The sequence below is a fragment of the Pomacea canaliculata genome, linkage group LG14, assembly GCF_003073045.1.
Source record: "Pomacea canaliculata isolate SZHN2017 linkage group LG14, ASM307304v1, whole genome shotgun sequence".
Lineage (NCBI taxonomy): Eukaryota > Metazoa > Mollusca > Gastropoda > Architaenioglossa > Ampullariidae > Pomacea > Pomacea canaliculata.
Window position 1 is genome coordinate 4,797,954 of NC_037603.1, and position 17,374 is coordinate 4,815,327.

Consider the following 17,374-nt stretch of genomic DNA (forward strand, 5'->3'; position numbering starts at 1 on the left):
GGTTCTCGAACAATTTGGTTCTCGACCGTCCTCCCGGAACGAATTATGTTCGAGAACCGAGGTATCACTGTATTTGTTTTAACGAAATAATTAGACAAACCTGTTTACCGCTGCAGTGAAAAGACGATGAACTATTACATTGTGGGAAGAAGCAGAAGTCCTCGTCACTCCCGTCTTTACAGTCAGGCCAATGGTCACACACTAACGTGTAGGGGACACTACCCTGCACACCGCTGCACTTAAAGAACGGCGGAAGTGACGTCAGTGGTGCCGAACAGGAAGAAGTGTCGCCATAGTTACCAGACCAGCAGGAAGAGTTCTTATCACAAGCCAGGAACACGTGAGTGAAGTGATTAGCGGGGCATCGGATGTACGCAGCCTGGTGGACATTGAGATGTTTGTACTTTAGACACCGCTGACAGTGAAAACAATGATATTATATTTTACAGCAATCATTTATCGACCCCTGATATAATCAAGTAAGAAAATCATCTACTATGTAATTATTAAAGTAAGTGATACACAGAATAGATGTGAAGTAAATTATTCTCTACACAAAGGTTTCACTAGACTCATTGAACCCTATCACTGATCTGTTACTGACCTTTGACAGTCTCTCAGAGGGTTGTCCTGTAGAAATCATTGGTAGCTGTTGTTGTCTAAGAGGAACCGAAAACTGGCACATGTGATTCACATTGGAATAAATATGGTTACATCCATCTTTTTCCATGGATGCCATAACTTGCTTATAGCGTAAGTCAACTGTCATTAAAAAGCACTCATGCGTGAAAGAAGTGTACCTTGAGTTTTTGCTATGTGCGACAGTCTCATCAAGCCACTGTAAACTGTATTTATACCTGGACAAATAAAATAAAGGGTAATCAGTTTAATAGAATAGTCAAATTAACATTATCCTCGATATGCTAAGGAGACGCAATAAAACAATCATACGTTGAGTGAAAAATTTGTAGAGAAGCAAAGATGTCTACCTACATTGGTGATAATGCCTGCTGCGTTGTCATCAGGCCAAGAAAAAATCTTCCACTCAGATTTAGCCTCTGTAGCCATTTCGGCAGACGGTCTTTCAGGTTTTGTGTAGTCAGACTGACGAGTTGTCCTCCACGCTCCTGACACCATCCTGTTCTCACGGAACCAGGATGATGATTGCTTATCACGGGAAACAGCAATACAGCGCCCGTCAACCTGAAATACTCCCTGACTGAATGTGCCATCACCTTGCCAGCATCCACCTTCTGCTTCCTTGTCGTTACAGTCAAACATCAAGATACAGGGAGTGTCCTGCCACATGTCCGGCCAGTCTGTAACCGAACAGTTCCACCTGTCTCCAGACAGTTCCACAGGTGGTTGTGACTTGTGTTGAAAATCAAAAGCTATTGTAAAGTTACTTTCCAAAGGTGGTTCATAACTTTGAAATTCTATGAATACCTCTCCAGAATAAAAAGTAAGGGAATGGCAAACATTTACCGGTAAACTGCATAAAGGATACGTTAAGGTGTTGTTGTCTGTGCGAAAGGTCACGTGATCAGAGTACGTCGTGTCATAACATATATATGAAAGAAGAAGCAGGTGAAGGACGACAATGCTGTCGTTTGGAGCCTTCAGGTGCAAAGAAGATTTTACAAATGGCCGAAAGTCATTTTTTCTCCAATTCTTCATCTCGATGTTGCCTGTAAATCATTCGAAAAGAGTATTTGTATTACCATAGAAACAATAATAATTTCCCTCTTTAGTCCTGCACACCTGTGACGTGTGTGCTATCAAATAAGACAGCAAGACAGGAATCACAGAGAGCTACGGAAAACTGAATTTACAGATCACCACATAGGTTTAGTATTTGTACTATCACTGCAGGTGCTTTTAATTACTTTTTGTCATTAACAATCTAACTGCAAGTTTATTCTGTAGAACTAACTGGTGTGAATAACTTGTGTTTCAAATGCCATATTACCGCACGTTGCTGTCGGCATAGAAGACTAACAACTAAAGATGAAGATTCATGTTAAGTATGGGATCAGCAGTAAACAGCTCCATACAGAAATATTTCATCATCTCAATTAGCTTATTTACTCACACGTTTTGTTTAATTTTGTCTAACACTGAATGGATGTTTTCAATGTAAAGTAACACACCTGATGTTGAAGAATTAAAGGTGATTTCAAGATGTGGGCGACTGGTCTCTGGCAAGATGGTGATGTTAAAGGCCATTTTAAAAGAAGAAATCATTCTTTTCAGTAGGGCTAGATTAAAGGTCAGATTAACGGTCAAGAGATGAGAATAGGTAACAAATGTTGCTGGAAGATGCAACCGACAGCGAGTTAATAATAAGGTCACACCTTTGTCGTCCAACAGGGTCATGCTGCTAGCTTCACAATTTGTAATCGGGTATTCTACCTGCACAACAGCCACCATCCCTTGTGGAACACTTAGATGCAAAACACAAAATGAAGTGTCGTGTGACGAAATTTCATCTCTCGGATGAAAGGTCCAGTTAATGACGGACTCGTTATGGATGATATGATGTCTGACGATGCGGTTAGAGCAGTTTCTGAGTTCTAGATGGAGATCAGATGATTTGTTCCTTTACGTGTGGCCTCAGACGAATTGTTTACTTTTACTCCGTCATGAAATTTTACAACAGAGTCGTGACCGGAAGTAGTAATCATCAGTGTGCTGGTGTCACGGGTGTCACTAGAATGTCGTGACCCTTGACTCACATGGGACGAGTTGTCATTATGTCTGATAGATGAATCCGACTTTTGATGGTGGACTGCACTGTGCGCAGTGATGCTCACCTCCCCTGATGTGGGGTTCATCACTCTACTTGCTGTTGATGTAGAGAACCCTGATGTGAAGTGTAAGCAAAGTATACTAACGATCGCTGTTGTGGTGCTGAAAATGTTTCTGTTTCGTTTCATTTGTTTAGAAATAACCAAGACCATCGATAGTCAGAGTCTCCAGTAGCTACCTTTGACCCTTTCTGAAGGAACTGGCTAAAGGACTGAGGACAAGGAACTGACGACCATCTTAACGTAACATACTTAATGATGTCTGTGATGTTCCTCCGACTGCTTTGTTGTGTACCCTTGTAGTTATAAAGACATTCTAAGACAATATTCTAGTACTGTTTCAGAAAAAACAAAAGTTATTTAGTTAATTTGATAAAAATATTTATTTGACAACAGTATTAAAATGAGACTAAATTACTTTGAAATTGCATTAAACTTTCCATTTTGCACAAAACCATACTGTTTTTCTTTCTGTTTCCAGTCACATTTATTTCTCGTATTACAGTACAAAGATTTTTTTCTTATTGTTTCTTTCCTTTTGAGTATTTTCCACGCGAACAAAACAAAGCAAGCAAACAGTAAGATATCTTTGTCATGTTTTACTCAGAATTATTTTTAATTCTATGCGACAATATTCAATTCTAAATCGACAGTATTAAATACTTAGCATAAAATTACTGTTAGACGATGAAACGAGATTCTTTAATTTTGTGCTCTATTACTATGTTTTGGTCTGCTGAATTAATTTGTGTGAAAAGACTGGTAGAAAAATACTTTCAGACATTTGCTAGATAGAAACATATTTTTTTGTAACTGCAGTGACTGAGAAAAAATTTAAATATCCAACAGCACCACTCTCGAATTAAGAAAAGTCTTTTTGTCAGTCTGGCAATGGGAAGGAGTGTATCAGTTGTAATGACGTTGAGCTAGAACATTGTAAAAAAGAGAATAGAGAGAGAGGAGGGTGGAGGTTGGAGAGAGAGAGATGGTGATTGGCTGTATGTAAGAAGCACGCGCGACACACGTGGCTAAATATCCCAGCAGCAGCCTGGAGGCTGTCAGAATGACATGACAGGCCTCGCACCTTGTTATCCGGAGCCAACGGACACGTCGCGTGTTCAAAGCCCAATGTTTCTGTAAACATGTTGTTACCTTGTGATAATGTCAGGTTAGAGAGACAGAGACAGTAAGAGAGAGAAAAGTGAGTGAAAAGTAACAGAGTTGAAAAGAAGACAGGAAGGTGCATACGCGTTTAGTTGCTGACAATGATGTACATTAGTCTGTTCTATAAACTACAACGATTTACACACTGGCGGTCATCGGGTGTCCATCTAGAGAGCAACAAAGCGGAGCTTCATCCCTGTCACATGATTAGTCGCAGTATGTTTGAAAATATTTTTCATTATCCAGAACATTTTAGAAATAGTTTCAGTGGTAAAAAACAAACTTTATAGTTTTGTAGCGTGTCTGTGCCTCTGTCATCACTTTAATATTTGATTGCTACAAGCGGAGTACTCCAGTCATCAACTTTATCCTCCATCTCTCTTTTTCTTTCTCGTGAAGGAAAACCTGTGATGTAGAATTTGTTCTCGTAAAAACGTTTGTCAGTGAGGTGACAATCCTGTCAATCTTCTTTCCTTTGCTGATTTACTGTTGCAAGTAACGTTTCTCGTAATAAGTAATAAAAGATTAACATGATATATTGAGGTGTATAATTTATTACTAAGACATACTCTACTATTAACTTTTCACAGCCAAATGTAGTTACAAAGATCATGCTGGCAATATTAGGTCATGTGTCACACACGCCATAGACTAGTGTGAGGGAGGAGGTAGTCCTCCATCCATTTATCACTTCCGTCCGTCTGTCCGTCAGGTTCGCTCAGCTACCGTCCGTCTGTCCTTCTGTCTGTCTATTCGATAGACAGACATGTAAGCTCAGCTACCGTCCTTGATACTCTCACCCACTTACTGCCAATCAGTTAAACAACATCGTGTTGTGCTAATAATAGAATGAACACGTGTTGTGGCAGGTCTCGTATTGTTTCCTGTGCGAATGACGTCTTGTGTCTGACGTCTTGTGTGCGTCATTTGTTCCACGTCACTTGAAGCAGAAAATGACGTCATATATAAAAAAATAAGTTGCTCTTAAAAACACAAAATAAAAAATGGCCAAGTCCGCCATCTTCTTTATGTTCCTCTCAGTGAGATTCCTCTGAACTTGTGCCTCGTCGACTCCATTATCTCGCTGTACCAATGCATGATGGGAGTAGAGAGACGGAGGAAGAGAAGACCTGCGGCTCCTAGATTCTGCTGATGACCTTATCAAAAGTAAAGTTGTAAGGACAAACAAATCGACTTTGCTGACTAAACGCGCGCTTTTGCTGGAGACGACCAAGTAGTTAGAATCTTTACGTCTGACTCCAAAGGAATGCAGGTTGAAGGCTAGTGGAGATATCCGTGTATATATTAATGTAGTAAGACATGTTTGTGTCTTCACAGTTTCTCTCCAATTGGTTGAATAGATGGCGCTAGTGTTTGTAACAGTTTTATTCCTGTTTTAAACTCAACGCAGTGTAACAGGTTAGCAACTACTTCTGTGTTGCTATTGGTAATGCTAGAGATGGAACTACTCCAACGCTCATATTTTCACCGTCGTTTGAGCATCATCACTGTCTGAACACAGCCTGCACTACCTGTGACCTCACAGCTTGTCTCCAGTGTTATTCTCCACAGAAAGGTCTTCTCACATTTCGATTCAACCTTTCATTTTTCCCAATCACGCGTGCCCCCCTGTCTCCGCCATTGTTCCTAAGGCAGGCCCAGAGAAAACCCCCATTGTCCCACTCCAGCGTCTGAGGAGTTCTTTTGTCACCTGGTCTTTGTGTTGTACATGCACCTTGTAGTTAAGTTAATCGTTAGCAACTAATAAACAACGGGACTAGTCGCTAACGACTGTTTAATGAGCACAGAAACTGCGACATTCCTGTGCATGTAACGACCGGGTGGATGTACCGGGGCGTGGATGCTCGAGTGACTAACACACTGTCCCAGAGGCTCGCTCACCTGTCTGTTTGAGGTCTGTGTCACAATTGACAGCTAGACGCCCCGCCCTCTCCAGTGACGTCATGACCAATCGCATGGCGACAATTATCTTTAGCAGGAAGAGTTACTTCGCCTGAGTGGTTCCGTGCAGAACTAAGAACATCGCTCCATCACACTGGCTGTTTCACATGTGTACAACTGAATAAAACATGACGACACCATTTAGTAACTGTTATTCTATGTCATAAGAATTTTGTTCAACCAAAGGATTTCTTTTGTGCATATATCACGTTTAGCAAAGAGATACCCGGTGTGAGGCTCCCATAGACACGAAGCTTATAATACCCCATCCTGCTGGTCAAACACACGGCATAAGAAGGGGTGGCCAACAGGCTGCTGCATGCATCTATATGGCAGTTATTATGGAATTTTCAGATGAATAATCTCTGTGAAATATAACAGACTCAGAATCGTTGCATTCTGACAGATTGTGCTTGCAATTAAAATTTGACAGATTCTCGCACACAAACAAAACCGGTGGAAAGTAAACAGAAAACATTATGTGTTTAATAGCTAAAAAAGCAGACAATGTCTTGATTGAAAATAGTTACATATCAAGTCTTTACATCTGGAACATTTACACGCAACATTTAATTACATACAGTCGAGATTATTTACCTGATTTTGTGACTGTGGTTTATGTCTTAACTTCGGCTGCCGATTCACGAGGACATTATAGACTGCTCATTCTGAATGGCATGTCTTCGCTACTTTTAATTTAATATGTAAAAATCAGAGATCATTTCTTTAAGTAAAACAATCAAACTTATACCATACTCATACTGTCGTATTTAGAAGTGATTGAGATGATGTTAGTATGTTGTTTTGCGAAGCAGTGTTTCAACAGTGTTTTAAAGCAGATTTTTTAAAATACTGGTAGCTAGAATAAAATCAGACATTTTTAATCATCGCACGGATGATATTAGTTCAAAATTTAAGCACTGGGAAAACTGTAGAAGAGTGCTACATCATTCATGTATGCTTATAATTCGTGTGCTTTGATTTCAGGGACATGAGAGAACTCGAAAGACTAGCCTATTCTTTTGGTGACAAACAAACAAAAACAAAAACAAAAACAACAAAACAACGACGAAAACCCAAAGCAAAAGCAAAAAAAAAAACAAAACCAAGGATTGAGTTTTGTTTCTTAAAATTGTTTCAAGGACTTGTGTGGAGGAAGATGTTGGCTATTTGCAGTTACTTCTGGTGGGCAATTATTATCCGCTAGTCATTGCACTGATAGAGAACACTTAAAGTATGCTGTCTCCTTCATACAGATAACATGATCTCTCCAGTGGAATTACTTGGTCTGATTCAAAGCCTTACACCTGGGAGATTTTTTTCTAGAACCTTTGCTGTTAGAGGAGAGTCGTGTTCTTGAATACCCACCTTAGAAAATCTTCAGCGCTGCCTCTGTCTCTGATACCAGACATGTGATATAAGAATACATATAATATAAAATACATCATGCAGCACAATTTTTGTAACTCATAGGTGGTTAATGTACCTTTAATGTCTGCCATGTAAGAAATAATGGAACCAAAAAATATGGAACTCAATCGCCGTTGTACTTTATTTTTAAGAAATATACCTATACAGTTAATCCAGTAGGCTAGCCATTAACCTTGGTTAATCAAAAGAAAAAAAAAAGAAATGCAATCATTCACTATTACTCAATGTCTGGTATATTGCACAGTCTCAGATAACTCTGACAGTCACAACTATTTTCTAATCCGTGTTTCGCAACACACGCTGACTGAAGACTATAACAAGAGCTTCTCCTTCTCTTGTCATATACCAGTAATTTGTAATTAATGAACTGCCATTAAAAAGATAATTGGTTAGATTTGGTCCATTGTCTAAGCTTGATAAAGAATAAAGCCGAACTGTTATTATCGTCTGAATGAGTGAAATCTTTTGGCCATAGGTACAAAGATTAGCTTCAGAGAAAACGTCGCGAAACTCTCGCAAAATTTTATGAACTGTTTCTGTTACTGAACGGACATCAACAATCTTTTAATTAAACTTGGCTAAAGTCATTACAGCGCAGAATGAGGCTTTTCATTCAAGCCTGAAAGTTTTATTTTATAATGAAAATATGAGGACTTCAGTGCTACATTTTCATGTTGTTGTTAATAAGGAATTTAATGAAAGCTTGAAAAATATTATAACTCTAAAGTATGGCTACTAATATTATTGGAGCATATACGGTGATCTGAAAGTGATTGGTTTATTGATGGACATCCTTTGTTTATGGAATTGCCGTACCATTGGAAGATTAATGAGTGACAGGAAAGATGAAAGTTAAACAATTTCTTCTTGTGAACCCGAACTTGTATGATTTTTCACCTTTTCATATCAAACTGTGCCCGATAAAGAATTTTGTAAAAGTTTAGAAGAAATATTCATAAGGTCTCCAATATTGAACACAGAAGTTCCTTAAAGCGATGATAAATATAAATGAAGCAGTTTTTAACGGTCCACAAGTCAGAGATATCCTGCGAGATTCCATATTTGAAATAAAGCTGACTCATTTGAAACTGAAAGTATGGCTTTACTTCAGAGCGGTTGTCGATGGGTTTCTTGGAAAAACAATTCTGATGTTTACAGAGATTTGGTGGCAAAGATGCTCGCTGATTAGGAGAAAGGAAGAGTTTGCACTTTCTTTATTCACATACAGATTTCTTTTCCCCTAAACTAAGTGATGTTAGGGTATAACAAGGAGAATACTTCCAGAGATTCATCTCAGTCATTGCAAAGCGAAGTACAGTCCATGATGGGTGACTTTGGTGGTTCTTACAGAGGGAGACCAATGTTTCTTACAGGAGGAAGTCAAGATCCCAGCATCATTCTCCAGCAGCTACAGTTAAATAAAATATTGCGGAATGTCCTAACTGTTAAATCTTAAATAAAGAAAATGGTTCTTAACTTGAAAGTGAGACGGGCTAATTATTACTCAATTTTACAAGTAATTCGATTTTTAAACAAAACTGTTGGACAACGATATATGAGGTAGACATTGCACTTTCGTTGGACTTAATAATTCATAATAAAAATAATACATTTTTTTCCCCTCATAAACTTAAACCAACAGCAATTTCATAGAAAGGGCCTTTCATTTTCTGTTTATATAATAAGCAGGTTTAACTAATTATTTAATCATATTAGCTGTTTATATGGTATTATTCTCTTTTCGTGTTACTTATTATACTTCGAGTGATCTGCCCTTTAGCTCTGGTTATTTAATGAATGGGAGAGTGGACACAGAAATACCTTACAACAACAAAGTCAGGCAGATGACGTGGACCTTATCGAGAAAAAAATTAATTACACGTTTATTCTTGTCACTGCTTTTCAGCAAAATAACTGTACCTGTAAAAATAAAAGTACCCAAACATTTCTCTTTTACTGGTAGTTTTTTTTCTCTCCGATGGTTAAAGGTATAAAATATTACACTGTGTTTTCTAATCTCATCACAAGAAGAACGGTTGAACTCATTTGATTAATTTTTTTATTTGGAAAATTGATTTCTATCCTCAGGTAACAGATATTGCCTCGAATATACTCAAAACAGGATTAATTTTCTGCAGTCGCTAATCAGTCTGGGAAGACATTCCCCAGCTCTCCCTGCGAAAAAGTTGTGGCAGAAAGTACTGTGTTAATGAGATCAGAATCACAAGTTCCTGTCATTTTAATTTTTGAATTTCTAGTGCTAGTGTCACTATTAATCAATTTAAGCTGACCAGTCATACGCTTCCATCTTTCTTCCTCCATTCTACGTTTTCTTCGCTCCAGATAGACATTTAAAGTGTACAGGAAGGGGTTGACGGCAGCATTAGTAGGAAGAACAAAAATGGCGATACCAACATTGACCTCTCCGGGAATAGGAACATCGTATGATGCTAGGATACCCGCCAGTCCCACAGGAAACCAGCACAAGAAGTCTGACATCACTACTGTTATCAAGCGTTTAGCGATAATAAAGTCTTTGCTATTTGTAGACTTTGTTCCTGAGCTTATAGAATTATTTCTGATGGACCAATAGATAAAAATCTGTGCAATACAGATCAAAAGAAAAAATACAAAATTTAAAATAATGATAACTGCAAAAGAATATGCGCGGCCTGGATACTGAACCCTTGAGGTAGGAAGCGGAATGCAAAGGCTTGTTCTGCTGTATAACTCCCAGTGTGACGTCATCGGTAATAACGGCACCCCAGCCAAGGCCACACCTGTGAGCCACGACACTGCGCATGCCCACTGCGCTGAACATTTCCCAAAGTGAATCTGGCTGAAAGGAAACCGAAGAACAAGAAAGCGATCTAATGAAATCAGAAAAATAATGACAACACACACTTCACATGACAATAAACATATAAAACCTGCCAGCTTGCACAAACTGCTGTTTCTCCACCCGACATCTTCCCACACATAGGATCCTCTGTACCGGAAGTCGGCGATACCGATGATTGACAGGTACAAACCCATCAGAAAGTCCGCCACACACAGGTTGGTGACGAAGACATCATACCCGACGTTACCTGTATTTTTATGAATAATCAAGCGGTATACTAAGGTCCCAAGATTCCCAGTAATGCCAGTGAGGCTAAAATGGCGACTGCGATGCGGTACAGGTTGGATCGCAGCAAATCGTCACAGGAAGACACCTCATTGGAAGGAGCGTGACAGTTGAGCACGTTGAACCCACTGGGAAGTATCACCGGACAACACAACTTGTAGTTGTCAGCAAAAACCGTCTCTAACTTTATCAGATACTGAAATATTTTTCTCGGAAATTCTTTCAAGGGGCAAAGACTCAAATCCAATATACGCAAAGTGTCCATTGGACCAAACCCATTTCCTGTCACATGATCTAAATAACTGCCAGAGAGATTAAGTGTAGATAATTCTGAGAAAAATGAGAAGTTACTAAAGTCTATTTCTGGAATATGGACGTGAGACAAATCGAGATTTTTAAGAGATGGCATTTGTCTGACGTTGACTAAGGACAAGACCTTCAACGGATTAAAGCTTATCTTTAGAGTCTCTAAATTTGTGAAACCAGTAAAATCATTGCTGCTAATGTAAGTTAGCTCGTTACTGCTCAGGTCGAGCATGCGCAGGTTGGGTAAAATCACTCTGTGCAGCTTCGTTATATTACACCGAACCAGATTAAGATAAATAAGGTAGACATTGTTTTTAAAGTCAATCAAGTTCATTGCTGTCCCACTGGCATTAACGTATCGAAGGTTAGGGTGGCTAGCAGCATGGAAGATACCAGAACAACCAAAAGCCCAGCCGTGACAGACACAATTGTGTGGACATGTTTCATTACACAATATTTCATCATCATGTTGAGGACAATGGTAGATCCCGTCACACATGTGACTCTCGTGAACACACACCTGAGAGGCGCGGCAGCGGTAAAGCCTGGACACGTGTACCTGTCACATGCCACCTCGTCTTCGTGACCAGGACAGTCGTACATCCCATTACAACGGAGGTAGACAGGCAGACAAACCTTCTGAAGGCTGAAACACATGAAGTAGGACTCAGGACAGAAAACCGTAGTCGACGCATTGTGTTCCAATTCCTCGTATTGTGCAAAAGTTATCTTTCCTTTTGCATTGAAGTCAATTTGTAGGGGCAGGTCAACATCCAGGGTGTTGCTCATGAAGAGCATCGGTGAACGACACCGACTTTCGTCTGCACCATCATCACAGTCCACCTGTCCGTTACAACGCTCCTTCTCTGCCACACACTGCACAGACGCGGATGCATGTCTTGTGATGATGAAGTATTTCTAAATCTTAATAAATCATCATCATCATCATCATCATCATCATCATCATCATCATCATCATCATCATCATCATTTGAAACTGTGACTCAATCACAAGCTTATTATCATCAGAAGCAGAAAAAGACGTTTGTTCCTGTGTTTGACTCAAATAGTCACAATCGGGTATTGTTTACAGATAAAAACAGGATTGCGGTTGACCTTACAAACAACATTCAGGAAAAAAAAGCAGCGTACCAGGACGAGATCTGAACCTAGAATAACGGATTGTCTCTTTACTGAGGACAATCATATAGTAAAGATTAGAGAAATTTTAGAAATTATAAACAAACCCTTCGACCGCTACATCGGAAAGGGGAAGACGTTTCGCAGGGTTGAAAGTAGCAGAAGTCTTCATCGCTTCCATCATAACAGTCAACACGATGATTGCACACGAGCGTGTACGGGATCCTCTGCTCTACGCCGACACATTGAAATGGAGGCGGAAATGACGTCAGTGGTTCTACAAGGAGACTCTAGCGCCATCTGCTCCTTTCCAACAGCTAGAAACCTCGTCACAAGCTAAGAAAATGTGTGTGAAGTGGAGACCAGGACACTGTATGTAGGCTGCCTATTCACAGAAAAGTACATTTGGTTGAAACATTCTTACCTTCGACATGAAGACATCTATCAATGATAAAACAAGGTACTCTCTTTCTGATTTTACTGATCTTTTCCTGTACTTCAATAACATTATAACCCTGACAGCACAACTAATTTGAACATTTAAAATTCTTTTCAAAAACAAAGTGGACGTCTAGAATTAAAATCATTAAAAAGGACTTGCTTGATCTATTAATATTGGAAGATAGGCTTTACTATACTTTGTGTTTGGATAGAAAAATACAAACAGTATCAGATTTAGTTCCACTAATATACAATACGTGACCTGGAGTGCATTGGACGGGGATTTAGTGGCCTGAACCTCAGGCGGCTTTAGTGTCTCGTTGGCCATTGAGTTGTCAGGTATCTCACACAGGAGACAGGAAGTGTGGAACATATCGTCGCATTTTATAATAGTCAGCGGCAATGGATACCCTTTGAATAAAAAGCGAAATATGCTTAGAATTGTACAAAATTCAGTGTTGCCACCCACTGCAGAAATGCTCCTCAGTTTGATGAAATGGGCAACGGTCCCATCGGACCAAAGCAAGCTGTTTCGATACCTGCCGCATAAAAAAGAAAAACTCGATTTTAAAAAACCCTTTTAGAAGACTAAACAACGAATTATTATTATTATTATTATTATTATTATTATTATTATTATTATTATTATTATTATTATTATTATTATTATTTCTACTGATTTGTTTTGAGGAATATCGTTATGAAACCGATTGCAGTTTCTTTGCCCTAGTGACAATTATGTGATGCCAAGCGAAAAATTTTGTTTGCGAGGATAGTGGATGAAGCTTGTTTAAAAAAAAGCATAGCTCTATTGGTGATACATGGCACGTGACTTTTGTAGCAAAGGCATTAGAGAGCAAATTCAGTTGGGTTGAAAAATTGTCGAGCAGAGATAACCTTTACACCGAAAATTGTATCCCTGAAAGTACTTGCCCAGTATCTAATACCGAGTCACAATATGAAAGGTTTTCTTACGTTTTATTGTATATTTACCAACTACAAAAAAACATAGGGTAGATCAGGCACTTACATCACGGGTACTGATTGAGGAGCTGATCTGGCGCCAATGAAAATAAGCGTTTCTTCCGTCTTCTGAAACAGTTCTGTCACAGATTCCCACAAACGTCTTGTGGTCAGACTTGGCAACTGTCCTCCGTGCTGCTGACACTGTTCATTTGCATGGATCCAAGACATTTCTTTCTCCTCAAAACGAGAAACTAAAAAGCAGCGGCCGTCAGCCTGGAACGTCCCGGGCTGCACGTGCCGTCACCTGACCAGCATCCAGCTTCATCTTCGCCGCCCACACAGTTAGACACAAAGTTACACGGGAAGTGATGCTGCATGTCCTCCCATCGCACGGCCGAGCAGTTCCACCTGCCGTCAGACAGCTGAACAGGTAGTGCCGACACGTGGTGGAACGAGAACTGTATTCTGAAGCAGGAAAAAGCCATCCCTTTATAATTTCTGTACTGTAAGTGTATTTCCTCGTGGTAAATAAGTGGATCCTTCTTATTCATATCAGACCTTTTATATACTGTGAAGTTGAAATTTGTGTGAATTATGACATAATCCACAATCAGAGCTCCATCGAAGATGCAAGTTTTGTTATCCTCGTCAGCATTAATGTTAATGACAATTGCGTGGTCATCAGGAGGTGCCAGGTGAGCCCAGGTGTTAATGAAAGGCAAATACCTTCTATTTTTCATCTTTTGTGACAGTTGTACATATCCTGTAAGTCACAATACCATTTTAAAAATAATAAAACGTCGATATGTATACTTGTTTAACCTGAATTAATTATTTTTTTCAGTATATCCTTTCAGCTCGATTGGTAAATTACCAGAGAACTATCTTCTTTGTGACAAGGTAAACATGATACTATTGGGATGGCAGGGATTGAAAGTCTCGAAAAAAAATGGAGTCGGTAACGAATCAGTTAGGTCCTTTAGTTTTCTTACCTGTAGTTGGGGAGGTAAAATTAACAACCAAATATGGTAGATTGGCCTCTGGTATTGCCGTGAAGTTTAAATATAATTCACAATCATGTATGCTCCACTTCATCTCCATATAAAGCTTTAATTTGTTCGAATAAGTTAAAAATTCTTCAGGCAGGTCGTTATCATGACCATCGAACATAACGGTGTTGTCCTCATCCAGCAGTTTCACTCTATATTTCATTTCACTCGGAGATTTGTTTAACACCTGAACATAAGCCACCATTTTGGGGGGAACTTCCAGCTCTATACTGCACGTTAGGTCGGATAAAGTTTGAGAGTTGTTGGTAGGTGTAAAAGAAAACAGTAGAACACCTTGCCTTCCTGTAACATGATAGACGTGCGTGGGGTCGACACAGTCTTGAAGACTTATTTCTAAATAAACCGAGTCAGAACCGTTAATTTGGTTGTTATATGTAGTCACATCTGTTTCATTGTCTTAGTCTTATTGCTGAACATTAATTTGATATCGTTAGACGAATAATCAACGCTGTTGTTATCTACAGGTATGTAGCTTTCAGGATAGAGATCTGAAAAGTGCTTGGGATACTCTGAAGAAATGTTATACAATGGTCTTTTACCAGTAATATTTTCATCTTCCAACTTTGCCCCGTCTCTAGGACTGGTTGTTCTTGCTACGATCTCATTTGCTACGCAGAACAGTAGACAAAATGTAGAGAACATTGTTGTTATCATCGTATTGCCAAACCTGTTAATACCGGCTAACCAAGAAAATATTATTAATAAACGACAAAATCATCGCTGCTGCTGTTACTGTTTTTTTTTTTTCGTATTACTCAATCCTTTAAACTTAGATTGACCGCTATGCACGTGGCTACAAAGTTTTTTTTTTCAGCTCGCAAAACCTCTATTTCTATAAACTAGTGAAGAGATCATACTTTAGAAACAATTTAGACCCTCGCTCAGGGTCTCTAACAACTTTTGTAACAACGCTGTTCCACTAAAGCGAATGTTGAGCACCTGGCTGCTTTTCGTTCTCTTACATTTCTCATAATTTGCATGACCTTACTTCCCGTAATGTAAGTATTTAACAAACAGCTTCAGATGGACTAAAAAATTAGGTAAGTGAATTACTTTTTACCCAGCACCTACGTCGAAGACTTGTCGGGGGATACAGAGTATGTAAAGGTTATCCGTAGACAACTAAGAATAGCAGAGAAAGATAGGTAACACAACTGTCTATAGAACTTCACTCCATGGGGTTATTGACAAGAAGAATCAATCTTCGTCCTTTTAAAGTAGTTTCTCAAACTATCACTGGAATGAAAGAAATGCCGCAGTGACGTTCATACACTTAATTATATCATTTATAAGGTCTTACTGAATACAGTGACTTCGTCTAATAGTACTAATTACTGGGACTTGTTATAATTTTAATTAATGTTATTAATTTAAATTAATGACGTGTTTGAACATAAAGCTTCGCCTAACGATACTTATCCCTGAAACTTTTATAAAGTCCGCGACTATTTAATAAGTATAAGTAATATGATCTATGGTCACACAAAGTTCACAAAATATTTTTTTCTCTGATAACTGAAAATACATTTCATCAGATCTTAATGAACACACTGACTAAACACAGACGATATGCGACGAGGGGAAACATCACGGTGGCGTCGTACTGCTCCAGCCCCAGGTTTTATATATCTTCATCCGGTAGGTTTTTGCATTGTAGTCTATTTTCTTTCACTATTGTCAGGTCTCGACATAACAGTGGGTGGCCCTCGTAAATGGAGATCACTGTAGAGATAAATTAAATTGGCATGACATTATTTTGTTCGGGATTCTTCTGTTAATTTATTTTTGGAGCTGAGTACTCTTTAGTTTAAAATGTTTTTATAGTAGTCAGAACTAAATAAATGTTTTCCGAAAAAAGTCAAAGAGGAAGCCTGCTGTTTTAGGCTGAAAACAAAATTCAAATCCGTGTTCGCTTAACATTAAACTATTCATTTGAATGGAATTTTATTTTAGCTTTATTACCTATCCGCCCTGAAGTTAAAAATAAAATGAAATAATTAAAACTTTTTGGAGGATGTGATTCGTAGAAGATTCTAAATTTTCAAAAGAAAAGAAAATTCTTTTTCGTAAGTTTTTGTTCGAAAAAAAAATTTAAATTAATTGTAAAACAGTTCTCGATAGAGAAAGGCGTTTTGTATTTATTTCAAGTTTCGGAAAAAAGTCCTACCAACTGAAACATTAAATCCTCTTTAGAAAATCTTTACAACTTTAGAAAATTATTTTTAACATTTTGTTTTCTGGTTTGTTTTGTCACAAAATTCAAGACTTTAAATAAACAGACTGCATAAAATGTGTAGCAAGAGAGAGAGAGAGATAGAGAGAGTGTACGAGTGGGGTGTTTATTGTAAATATATAACCATTGTGTACAAACACAGGTCGGCATTGTTAGGAAACTGAGATAGACATTGTGATATAAGGATATCTGATGTCTTATGTAACGGACTGAAGGAAATGTGTGTGTGTGGTGTTTTTTCGGAAGGAGAGAGAGAGAGAAAGAAAAAAATTGAGCTTTCTGGAATTACACATTTAACTGTGTGCTTGTAAGTGTTAATGTTCTGAGTTCTCGAACCCGGACGCTGAGCAGAGTGTGAGATTATTTTTGTTTTATAACAGCTAATTTATCTTGGAATATATGCAATGTTACTCAACCTTTTAGCTGACTGTTGTCTGCACAGCATGCTGAAAAAAAACGTGACAAGAGACGAAAATTCGCCACACCCACACATACATCATGAACACATCAACTGAAAAAATGTCGACAGATTTACTTTCGTATCATTCTTTTACACGCGTTAAGTACGTTTATGTCTTAATTTCACCGAAATAACTGAGTATGACTCACACTTGCACATACTGTCAACATTGAAAATGATGTGTAAATAATATCAATTAAATGCTTCAAACAAAATCACCATTGGACAAGTTTATTTCCGTTTCAAGCATAACTGTGTACATTGCTG